Source organism: Microcaecilia unicolor, chromosome 13, assembly GCF_901765095.1.
Source record: "Microcaecilia unicolor chromosome 13, aMicUni1.1, whole genome shotgun sequence".
NCBI classification, from domain to species: domain Eukaryota; kingdom Metazoa; phylum Chordata; class Amphibia; order Gymnophiona; family Siphonopidae; genus Microcaecilia; species Microcaecilia unicolor.
Genome location: NC_044043.1, coordinates 69,431,816 through 69,444,351, shown reverse-complemented (window position 1 = coordinate 69,444,351; position 12,536 = coordinate 69,431,816).

Here is a 12,536-nt window from a genome sequence, read left to right as displayed (position 1 = left end):
ATCCAAAATGGAATAAAATAGCTATATCCACAGCTAATATTTTCTTTAACCCCTCAATTATCTATCATATAACAAAACATCACTGAAAAAATGAAGCTATATAACATATTACCTCCTTAAAAAAATGTTTACAAAATAGCATTGTCTTTAATCCCTTTTGAAGGTATCATATTAAACCTACACTTTAATTCCGGGGAGAAAGACGACCATAGTCTGGCTGCTTAATATGCAAGTAGACAAAAATATTTTCTTTGAAATCACTCCTTTAAGACTAGGAAAAGACAAAGATAATATATTCTTAATGCTATAGAACTGACTTTCCATTGGTCTAAAACAATTTAAAGATAATTCATACTAACATTTATCAACTTATGCATTTTTTTAAAGTCATATTATTTCATTTACAAACTTGTTAAAATTTGCTTTGTGCTTAGGAAAGGGAAAGTTTAGAGCTTTTTACAATACAAAGGATAGGTCTCTCTAATGTGCCAAGAAAGGGATTAGCTCAATATTCAATGTATTTCATTTAATTTAAAAACATCTTGTGTTGTTTCTTTTTTATCAAACGCAGCTGATGGTGGCAGCACCAACAACCACAAAAGAGTATGTGTGTGTGTGTATTTTTATTTTGGCCATTTGAACAGATAATTTTGGGCACATAAATGATTATAACGTAATTTTATAACAAGGACCATAGAAAAAGAAAGTTAGAAGGTGCCCACTTAGCTGCTATTTTATAAAGACAAGCAGGTGCCCACTTTCTTTTTAATAAAGTACTAGCGTAAGCAGCCGGCATAGACATTTACATCAGCTCTAGGACAGGTGTAAACTCTCATGTGTGAGCATAAATGATAGTCTATGGATTCGATTCTATAAATTGCCCCTAAAAAATATTGGTGCCGAAAAACATGCGCTTAGCGCTATTCTATAAACCTCACCTAAAGTTAGGCATGGTTTATAGAATACGCATGGTAGCCATCCCTGTGACTAGAATTTAGGCACAGCCATTTATACCAACTAAAGCCTTGTGTAAATGCCCACACCTAATTTAGGTGCGGATTGGGCATATTCTATAACAGTGCGCATAATATTTAGGAAATCCCATGACCCCCATGCCCCTCCCATGGTCAAAACCCCCTTTTGTGAGCCACACTTTAGAATTTACACGCACCACTTTACATAATATGCTTATAAAGTTGCGTGTGTAAATTCTAATTAATGCTAATTAGTGCCGATAATTGCTTGTTAGTGGCCAGTTATCAACGCTGAGTAGTTTGTTAAGCAATTAAGTTGCATGCGTAAATCGGTTGCGCGCACTGATTTGCATGTATATATCTAAATGCCAATGTATATATCTAAATGTCAATAGTCAACATCTAAAGGTCTAAATTAAAGAGACAATTCTATAACTGGGCATTTCCATTTAGGTGCCCAAGGCCATGCAGTAGAAGCCCCTTCTATAACAGAACCTAGGTACCTAAGTTGCAATGTAACATAGTAACATAGTAGATGACAGCAGAAAAAGACCTGCATGGTCCATCCAGTCTGCCCAACAAGATAACTCATTTGTGCTAATTTTGTGTATACCCTACTTTGATTTGTACCTGTGTTCTTCAGGGCACAGACTGTATAAGTCTGCCCAGCACTATCCCCGCCTTCCAACCACCAGCCCCGCCTCCCAACCACCAGCTCTGGCACAGACCGTATAAGTCTGCCCAGCACTATCCCCGCCTCCCAACCTCCAGCCCCGCCTCCCACCACTGGCTCTGGCACAGACCGTATAAGTCTGCCCAGCACTATCTCTGCCTCCCAACCACCAGTCCCGCTTCCCACCACCGGCTCTGGCACAGACCGTATAAGTCTGCCCAGCACTATCCCTGCCTCCCAACCACCAGCCCCGCCTCCCGATCTTGACTAAGCTCCTGAGGATCCATTCCTTCTGTACAGGATTCCTTTATGCTTATCCCACGCATGTTTGAATTCTGTTACCGTTTTCATTTCCACCACCTTCCGCGGGAGAGCAGTCCAAGCATCCACTACTCTCTCCGTGAAAAAATACTTCCTAACATTTTTCTTGAGTCTGCTCCCCTTCAATCTCACTTCATGTATTCATATGTGGCACCACAACCTTCCCTTTTACTCTCACCGTTCCACTTACACACCATCTCACCCAATGTTCTCCTCTCTCCTCCTCCACAGTGCCCTCCCTTCCTTCCATGCCCGTGTTCTCTACCCCCCTCCCTTCCCTCCCTCCGGCTTAACTGTTCAAAATCCTACTGTAGGCTGTAGGGGTCAGTGTATCCCAAAATGGAGACCAGCACTGGAGCAGAGAGTCTCTCCTCTGTGAAGCCAGATCCTCCACCTCCCTGCGCTCCATAGCACCCAGGGAGATCATAAGGGACCGCCACCGCTGGAAGTCGGGCGGGTCTGGTGATATCCAATTCAGCAAAATGGCCTTCTTTCTCATGGCAGTTGCTCTACGGATAAGTGCTAGCATTCCATCAATGTAACCCTGCGTTGACGTATCTACATTTAGGTGCCTAAGTTCCTATGTAGGACATCACTGTAACCTGGCGTTGACTTATCTACATTTAGGCTACATTCCAATGTAGAAAATCACTGTAACCCGGCGTCGACATATCTACATTTAGGCTACGTTCCAATGTAGAAAATCACTGTAACCCAGCATTGACGTATCTACATTTAGGCTACATTCTAATGTAGAAGATCACTATAACCCGGCGTCAATGTATCTACATTTAGGCGCCTAAGTTCCTATGTAGAACATCACTGTAACCCCACATAGACGTATCTAAATTTAGGCTACATTCTAATGTAGAAAATCACTGTAACCCGGAGTCGACGTATCTACATTTAGGTGCCTGTAATTATGCCACCCATAGAGTGGGTGCATATGTAGGTGCCTAAATGCAGGAGGGAAGTGCATAGCTTACAGTATTCTGTAAGTTCTATACATAAGTGGGAGCCCTGCCTATGTCCCACCCATGCTCCTCCTTTTTGTACATCCCCCCTTGCAAATATGCACTATGTAAGTTAAGCGGGCAATTGAAGATGCCTTTCAGCTAAAACTCAATGCAGAAAAAACCAAATGCCTAATACTCACCTCTCAACACAACACGAGCAAATTTACCACCATCAACACACCAAAACTAAATCTACCAATTTCGGAAACCTTGAAAATTCTTGGAGTCACCATTGATCGGCACCTAACACTTGAGAATCATGCGAAAAACACAACCAAAAAGATGTTCCACTCAATGTGGAAATTAAAAACAATAAGACCATTCTTCCCAAGGACCGCCTTCCGTAATCTAATTCAATCATTAGTACTCAGTCATCTAGATTACTGCAACTCACTCTACGCTGGCTGCAAAGAGCAAATACTCAAAAAACTCCAAATAGCCCAGAACACGGCAGCCAGACTCATATTTGGAAATTCAAAATACGAAAGTGCAAAACCTCTACGAGAGAAGCTGCACTGGCTCCCACTCAAAGAATGCATCACATTTAAAGTATGTACCCTAGTACATAAAATCATCCATGGCGATGCCCCAGCCTACATGTCAGACCTGATAGACCTGCCATCCAGGAATGCCAAAAAATCATCTCGTACATTCCTTAATCTTCATTTCCCCAACTGTAAAGGTCTGAAATACAAATTAATGCATGCGTCAACCTTTTCCTATATGAGCACGCAATTCTGGAACGCATTGCCATGTAACCTAAAAGCGACCTATGAACTGACCAACTTCAGCAAACTACTAAAGACCCGTCTCTTCGACAAGATATACCACAAAGACCAAAACATGTGAAACGCCCGCATATATCCAGAAATGCTAACAATGCCTTCTGTTATATTACTATCATGTATTCCATTACCATGCAACCCAAAATCCTTCTGTAACACCAAATGTTTACTCCCCTCTCATTTCCACTATCCATGATGTATTGGAAGCCACTTTGAGCCTGCAAAAAGGTGGGAAAAATGTGGGATACAAATGCAATAAATAAAAAAATAATAAAATAAGAATAAAAATAATTATATGCCATTATTCTAAACATTTATGCACTTAGGGTATAGAGTTATCCTGTAAATGCCTAGTTTGGCCAACTAATAGCAAGTTTAACGTGGGAAATCTAATTTGGATATTCTATATTCAGTGGCACTATTTATTTAGGCAACACCGCTGTACATGTAAACTTGAAACAATCTAAGGGGTCCTTTTACCAAGCTGTGTTAGGTGCCTAACACAGCTTAAAATGACATGCTACGGGACGTGCTCATGTGTCCTACAGTAACTGCCAAATTAGCACATGCTAAAATTATGTGCTAACAAATATTTTTATTTTTTTTTGAGGGGCAGAGAGTGGGCATTCCTGTGCTAAACAGAACATAGTAATATAGCTGCACTAACTGGTTAGCACAGGAATACCGCTTGAGCCCTTACCACCTACAAAATGGGTGGTTGTAGGTGCTCACACAGTAAAATGTTTTAATGGCTGTGCATTAATAGCAACATTAGTGCATGGCCATTAATACCAAATATATAAAAAGTCCATTCTTATGGCTGCAGTAAAAATGGCCTTAGCACACAGGAAAAACCCACGTAAGGGTGCACTAAGGCCACTTTTTCCTGCAGCTTAGTAAAAAGATCCTTAAGTTCACTATTTCAAATTATACGTTGACTGTATGACTGAATATTCACCATAGTGTGTTTTGCCATAACAAAATTTAGCTTAAAGTAACACTCCAGGGTGGCTGTAAGAACTCTTACAATCATCCTCGCTTGAATTCCTTTTCAGATTAAGGTTCAATACCTCAGATACTAAATGAAAGAATATAACATAACATAAAAAATAAAATAAATAGAAATGTTATATGTTGTTAGGAAAACAGATTGCTGTTCCCCTGGAAGAGGCACATAATAAAAACAGAAGACAGCATGATAATTAGAGCAACCTACAGCAAACCCCTCAGGGAAGAGGCTTATTCTCAGCAAGGAGTTGCTGAGAAACAACAGACACCTGAAATAATTCTGTACTGCCTCTTACAAAGGCGCTCATAGCTTTGGACATGAGTTTATTGTTGTTAGTTTAGTAGATAAGCTGTTTAAGTGATAATGAAAGGGAGGGGACAGCTAGCACCAGGTAGAGCAGAGCAACTTGGTTTGTGGATTGGAAGTCACATGTGGCCGAAGAAGTTTTCAGAGAAGCTGTTTTATTCTGCATAATTTCTAATAACTCACAGCAGGGCCGCCGAGGCGGGGGGGGGGGGGGGGGGGGGGGGGGGGCAGGAGGGACAAGATTCTCCAGGGCCCGGCCTCCAGGGCACTGGAAATAGAAATTTACAGGAGTGTAGCCAGAACTGTTATTTTGGGTGGGCCCTGCGTTAACCTGGGTGGGCCCTTCCCACCCCTACCCCCACCCACCCCTATGCATACATATAGTTTTTTTGTTAAACTTTCCCTCTGCCCCTGCTATCATCATGCTTCTCCTCTCCCCCCCCCCCCCCCGCTCAGTATCCACTCCTCTTCCGCCCCCGGCCAGAATCTGTTCCTCTCACCCCCCCCCCCCCCAGCATCCGTTCCTCTCTTTCCTTCCCCCCTCCCCTGCCGGCATCTGCTCCTCTCTCCCTCCCTAGTCTACCTTCAAGCCGTTGCCGACAGCAATTCCAGTAAGCAGCCTGTGCCAGCCCTGTAAGCTTCCCTCTACAACGTCCCTGCCAGTGAAGAAACAGAAAATTATGGCTCCCTTTTACTAAGGTGCGCTCATGTTTTTAGCGCGTGCTAAACGTTGGAGACATCAATGCATTCCTATGGGCATCTCTAACGTTTAGCACACCCACAATTTTAGCACACGCTAAAAACGTGAGCGTGCCTTAGTAAAAGACTCCTATGTCATCGAGGGCAGGGCGTGGTAGAGGGAAGCCTGCACGGCTGGCGCAGGCTGATTACAGGAATCACTGCCAGCAATAGTTCAAAGGTAGATGGGAGTGGGGAATTTAGAGAGAGACAGGCAGCTGCCATGAGGGTGACAGAGGCGTGAGGCACTGCAAATGAGTTCCTCTGGGCCGGGGGCCACTAGACTGGGTGGGCCTGAAGCAAGAATGGGTGGGCCTATGCCTACCCAGGCCCACCCGTAGCTATGCCACTGATAGAAAAGCTGCTTTCTTCAGGCTTCTGGTGGCAGACACAGGGAGAAGGCTGGACTGGTCTCCTGTTCCCTTGTGCTGGGTTATTGCATTAATTATGCTCTGCTGGCTACATCCCACCTCCTATGTGAAGCACTTCCTATTTACGCATAGGTGGGAGGAGATATGGCAGAAAGAAGGACACTTAGCTGGCAGAGCAGAGTTAACACAATAACCCAGCACACAGGAGCAGGAGACAGTCCAAGGGAACAGTGAGCTACTGCCAGGTGGGGGGCCTGCGGGGGTGGGGGGGGGGGGCTGCCCTCAAGATTGTTTGCCCTGGACCTGGCTTGGTCTCTTGGTAGCCCTGGCTCACAGGATAGAAAAGGAGCTAATGCCTACATTTTAAGGCTAAGCAGTAGGTAATAATGAATGCAAATAAGGGCAGTTCTAACACTAGGCACCTGTGTTACAGACCCGTTTGTGCACTTAAGGTAGCACATATATGCATTAATGCCCTAAGTGCTATTCTGTAAGGCACATGCAAGCTGTATGGTGTGCCAATGCAATGGAGGCATACACATGGGCAGGCCATGGGCGTGGCTCCCAGTTATATGCACAGCTTATAGAATACAATAAACTATGCACCCTTGCCAACCTCACGTGCCATCATTTATGTCATGTCACTCGCAGGTGTAACCAATGGCACAAAAGGTGGCTTATGCTAGTATTCTATAACACCTTCTTGGCGCCCAGATGCCAGTACAGGATTAGCACACAGCAAGCACCATCCAGGCGTCTGGCACCTAATAATAGAATTGCCACTTTTACAGTCCTTTTACTACTAGCATGCGTTTACTATAGCTTAAAATTACTTACCACAAGACACACTCGTCCTGTGGTAAGTTTGAAATTGGTATGCGCTAACCAAGTGCAAAAATGTTTTTTAAATTTTTGCACGGAGGAGGTGTGTCTGGGAGGTGCTGAGTGGATGTTTCTGCGCTGAAAACAATTACTGTGTGCGTCCTTTTTACCAACAAAATAAGGGCCCTGTTTATTAAGCAGCACTAAGGGCGTGTTAGCGTTTTTAGCACATGTTAATAATTAAACACGCACTAAATGCTAAGTCGCCCATAGGAATATATGCACGACTTAATAAACAGGGCCCTAGGTGCTAACACGGTCATTTTTTTAATGACATTATAACATGGCCATTAATGGAGAAAATAGAAAATCAGCCATTTTACTGCTGTGGTAAAAATGGCCTTAGCATGTGGGAAAACCCCACATAAAGGCATGCTAAGGCCTCTTTATACCACATCTTAGTATAAGGACCCCTTTGTGATTGCTGAAATCAAACATAGTAACAAATATAGATCCAGATGTAAGTACTAAGGCAGCCACAAATTCTGACTGGCTGCATCAGAATGCATGAACAGCCTATAATAATCGTTTACACACAGCATCTTCTTGAAATCCAATCCTAAGGGAGGGATTTTGCTTATTACTGAAGGCATTCCAAGTGGTTCCTACCAGATAGCAGTATGGATTTCTATGAAGACACAGAAGGTTTAGTCTGACTTGGTGAATGTGGCCATAAAAGAATAATTCAAGCTAGGAGTTCAACTTGTGCTTCCATCCCTTCTAAGGGGAATTTTATAAATGACTTTTCACACCTAAAGGGGGAGATTCTATACATGGCACCTAATAAATTGGTGCTGACATCAGTATTAAGCGTATTCTATCATTGGCACCTAGATTTAGGCACCAATTATTGAAAGAGGAGTGGCCTAGTGGTTAGGGTGGTGGACTTTGGTCCTGGGGAACTGAGGAACTGAGTTCGATTCCCAGCATTACCCTCCATTGCCCGCCGCATTGAGCCTGCCATGAGTGGGAAAGCGCGGGGTACAAATGTAACAAAACTAAAATACACTTAGTTGCTTTCTCAGAACCTAAAAGTACACCATCGAAAACGTGGCATAAAGTAGATTTAGGTGCACTGGGCAATATTATATAACTAGGCATGTAAATTTCGGAAAGCCCACAAAATACCCATTTCCCCACCCATAGCCATGTCCCTTTTGAACTGTGTGCATTAGAACTTCAGCAGACTTCGTTACAGAATATGCTTACCGAGTTGTGTGTGTAAATTCTAATCAGTGCCAATTAGTGCTCATTATTGCTTGTTAAGTGCTGCTATCAGCACTCATTAGCTTGTTATGTTACGCAAATTCTTATCAGCGTGGATCTCTACGCACACTATATAGAATCTGGCAGAAAACGCATCTAATAAAACTAACCCCCCATGTAAATATGTGGGCGATGACAAGAACGCAGCTCTGGTGCAGATGTGTCCAGGGCAGAGTTTGGATGGTGTGCAGGCAGAGTCACAATTTACACAATATTTATAAAACACACATTCATTTGTAGCTGCCCCCCCAAGAAGATGCAAATGTAGGTTCATTTTACCCACAATGTCTGCCGAATTTGTGCTAAGATTTTATAGAGATGCATGGGTGCTATTAGTCTTTATAAAATAGTCCCCAAATAGGTGCCTGCTCACCCTCCCCACCAAAACAACCTCATAAAATTACTCTCTAATGGGCTGATGCCTAAAATGTAACACTGGCGCTAGAGGCCATTAGCGCCAAACTAGCGCTGGCATTAGTGACTGCAGAATAATCAGAGGGCTCTAGCACAGGAGATGATGTGTGTGCCAAAGATGAGCAAATGGGTGTTAAGTGGAGGAGTAGCCTAGTGGTTAGTGCAGTGGACTTTGATCCTGGGGAACTGAGTTTGATTCCCACTGCAGCTCCTTGTGACTCTGGGCAAGTCACTTAACCCTCCATTGCCCCTGGTACAAAATAAGTACCTGAATATACGTAAACCGCTTTGAATGTAGTTGCAAAACCCCCAGAAAGGCAGTATATGAAGTCCAATTTCCCTTAATGAGGTCATTTCCTAGTCCATCCCAATGTGCACAAAACAAACTCGCCCTTACCACTGAAAGACTAACGCCAGCTCGGAGCAGGCATTAGGGTGTTTGAAGAGAGGATTTCTCACAATTCTTTCTTTGAAGAGAATTTTTAATTTAATTTGGGAGCAGAAGGAAGCCCACGCAAGTTCCTAGTGATAGATGAATATGCATGAATCTTTACAAATTCGAAAGTGAAAGCACACACTGGCCCGTTTCATGCGCTTAAAAATAAGCTCTCCAAGTAAAAAAATGTGAAAAGGTTATATTTAAAAGTACAGAAAACAGGTGCTAATGGGTGCTTCACTTTCGGGTTTGCCTGGCGCATGCGCACAACAGCTGAGCTTACCATGAAACTCTTCTGCACATGCCCCAAGCATGTTCTCACCTTGCTTTCACTTTTACAGTGCGCATATAATTTGAATACCATTTCCTTTGAGCAATAGCGAGCTAGTTTTCTGTGCTGTTCCAGCGATATGGGTTCTGTGCTGTTGGCTTTACCGAGCAATGGCCCATAAGAGATCCAGAGCATCACAAGGCCTTTCGTACCTATTCAGATCCAAAAGGCAGAATACACGTCTAATAAGTTTTCGCCATAAGTTCACATAACTGACATACATTGTTTATTAAAGTAGCCATTTTTGCCAAGCCACTTTATCTAACGACCTGTTTAAAAGTCCATGGGGGAGGGGGGTTGCCAAGGTAACCAGTAAAGGATTACTCAAAGGAAAACATGTTGGCTAGGAAAATTACAGAACATGCTGCATGCACCTTAATTATGAGACTAGTAAAACAAAGGTGTGTTCCTTCTAGTTTGAGAAAATCTCATCTTAAATGGGGTTCTGTTTGGAAAGGGATCTAATTGATTACTTAAAACATTAATACCTTAATGTTGGACAATATTCACTACCAAAAGAAAGACAAAGAACTAAAAGCCTAGTCCAACTTGCTTTAATTGTGAACTTTTCTGGTATAGCTTAAAAATATGCGACCATCTATGGGAGAACATGTCTAAAGTCACCAGAAACAAAAAGCAGGGATACTTACCTGTAGCAGGTATTCTCCAAGGCCAGCAGGCCATTCATTCTCACATGTGGGTGACGTCATCCATGTCGCCCAGCACGGAATGCTTGAAATAGCATATTACAGCTTTAAGACACATGCCAGCATCTCCACCGGGCATACGCAAGTGCCTTCCTGCCCACCATGAGAGCACAGGATCAGCAGAACAATAGTATAGCTATCAGGACAGGAAACAAATCCAAGGGGAGGTGTGAGGGTATGTGAGAATGAATGGCTACAAGTAGGTATTCCCTGCTTTCTATGAGGACAAGCAGGCCATATTCTCATGTGGGAATCCTTAGCTAGTAGGCTCACAGAAGACACCAACAGTAGGACAACAGGACCTCGCAATGGTGAGGTCAAAAACAAACTAACCTGAAACTATGTACAAACTGTGTGAGAGTGCAAGCTTGGAACAGAAGAAAACGGGCCTAGGAGGGTGGAGTTGGATTCTAGACCCCAAACAAATTCTGCAGAATTGTCTGTCCAAACCGACCATCGTGTTGGGTATCATGCTGTAGGCAATAATGAGATGTGATGTGTGAACTGAAGACAATGTTGCAGCCTTGCAAATTTCTTCTATAGAGGCTGATCACAGGTGGGCTCCCGACACAGCCATGGCTTTGACATTATGAGCCTTGACATGACCCTCAAGAGTCAGCCCAGCCTGGGTGTAAGCAAAAGAAATGCAATCTGCTAGCCAGTTGGAGATTATGCTTTTCCCAATGGCAACCCCCATTCTTTTGGAATCAAAAGAAATGAAAAGCTAGTCTGTAGGGCCTAGCTCGCTTGCAGTCCAAGGTGTGCAGTGCGCTTTCACCAGGATGGGCGTTTAGGAAAATAAATGTTGGAACATCAATTAACTGGTTCAGATGGAACTTCGATACTGTCTTAGGCAGGGTGCATGCAGAGGACTACTCTGTTATGATGAAATTTAGCTTAAGGTGGATCTGCTACTAGGGTCTGAAGCTCACTGACTCTGTGAGCTGAAGTAACAGCCACCAAGAATATGACCTTCCAGGTCACATACTTCAGAGGACAGGAATCCAGTGGCTCAAAAGGAGCTTTCATCAGTTGGGTGAGGATGACGTTGAAGCCCCCTGACACAGGCGGAGGTTTGATAGGGAGCTTCGACAATAGCAAACCTCTCGTGAAGTGAACAACTAGAGGCTGTCCAGAGATGGGCTTACCCTCTATATGGTGATAGTAAGCACTAATTGCATTGAAGTGAACCCTTACAGAATTGGTCTTAAGACCAGACAGAGAGGTGTAGAAGGTATTAAAGCAGGAACTTTGTAGGGCAAGAAATATGACCTAGTGCCTTGCCCTCACACCAAACCTCCTCTATTTGAAAAAGTTGCACCTCTTGGTGGAATCTTTCCTGGAAGCCAGCAAGACCTTGGAGACAGCCTCTGGAAGATGCAAGGAAACCAATTATAAGCTGGAACTGTGGTTGCATGACCCTGCTCAGTCTGTCAGCCAGGATGTTGGATTTGCCCGTCAGGTACGTGGCCCTGAGAACTATCCTGTGCTGGACAGCCCAGTGCCACATCTGGACGGCCTCCTGACACTGAGGGTATGATCCAGTACCCCCTTGTTTGTTGGTATAATACATCACAACCTGATTGTCCGTTTAAATGAGTACAATTTGGTTGAACAGTCAATCTCTGAAAGTTTTTAGAGCATTACAAACTGCACGTAGCTCCAGGAGGTTGATCTGAAGATCCAATTCCTGAGCTAACAAAGCGCCTTGGGTATGACGCTCATCTACATGAGCTCCTCCCCCTAGGCAGAATGCATCAATCTTCAGCACTTTCTGAGACTGATCAATTTGGAATGGAAGTTGCACAGTGAAATTGATTCAAACTGACCACCAGAGAAGGGACTGAACCAGCTCCAGTGTCACTCGGTTGACATCCGCTAGGTTCCCAGAGGACTGACACCACTGGGAAGCTAGAGTCCAGTGGCCTGTTCTCATGTGAAGATATGTCATGAGTGTGACATGCACTGTAGAGGCCATGTGGCCTAACAGCCTCAACATCTGCTGAGCCATGACCTGCTAGCTGACCAGAACCTGAGTGGCGACTGTGACTAGATCATCCGCCCTCAGACACTGCAATTACCGCTAGACACTTGGACCTCTGTTTACAAAGCCACGCTAGTGGCTGGTGGTGCGGTACTGCCGACACAGCTTATTCACTTTGAATGGGCTGTGTCGGAATTGCTTCACGGCTTTGTGAACAGGGGGGTAGGTGAAAACCCTGGGAACTGACGGGAGGCCAAGAATGGGTGTCCTTACCAGAGATGGTCCTATTGCACCAGGGCACAGCGCTTAAAGCACTAGGAACC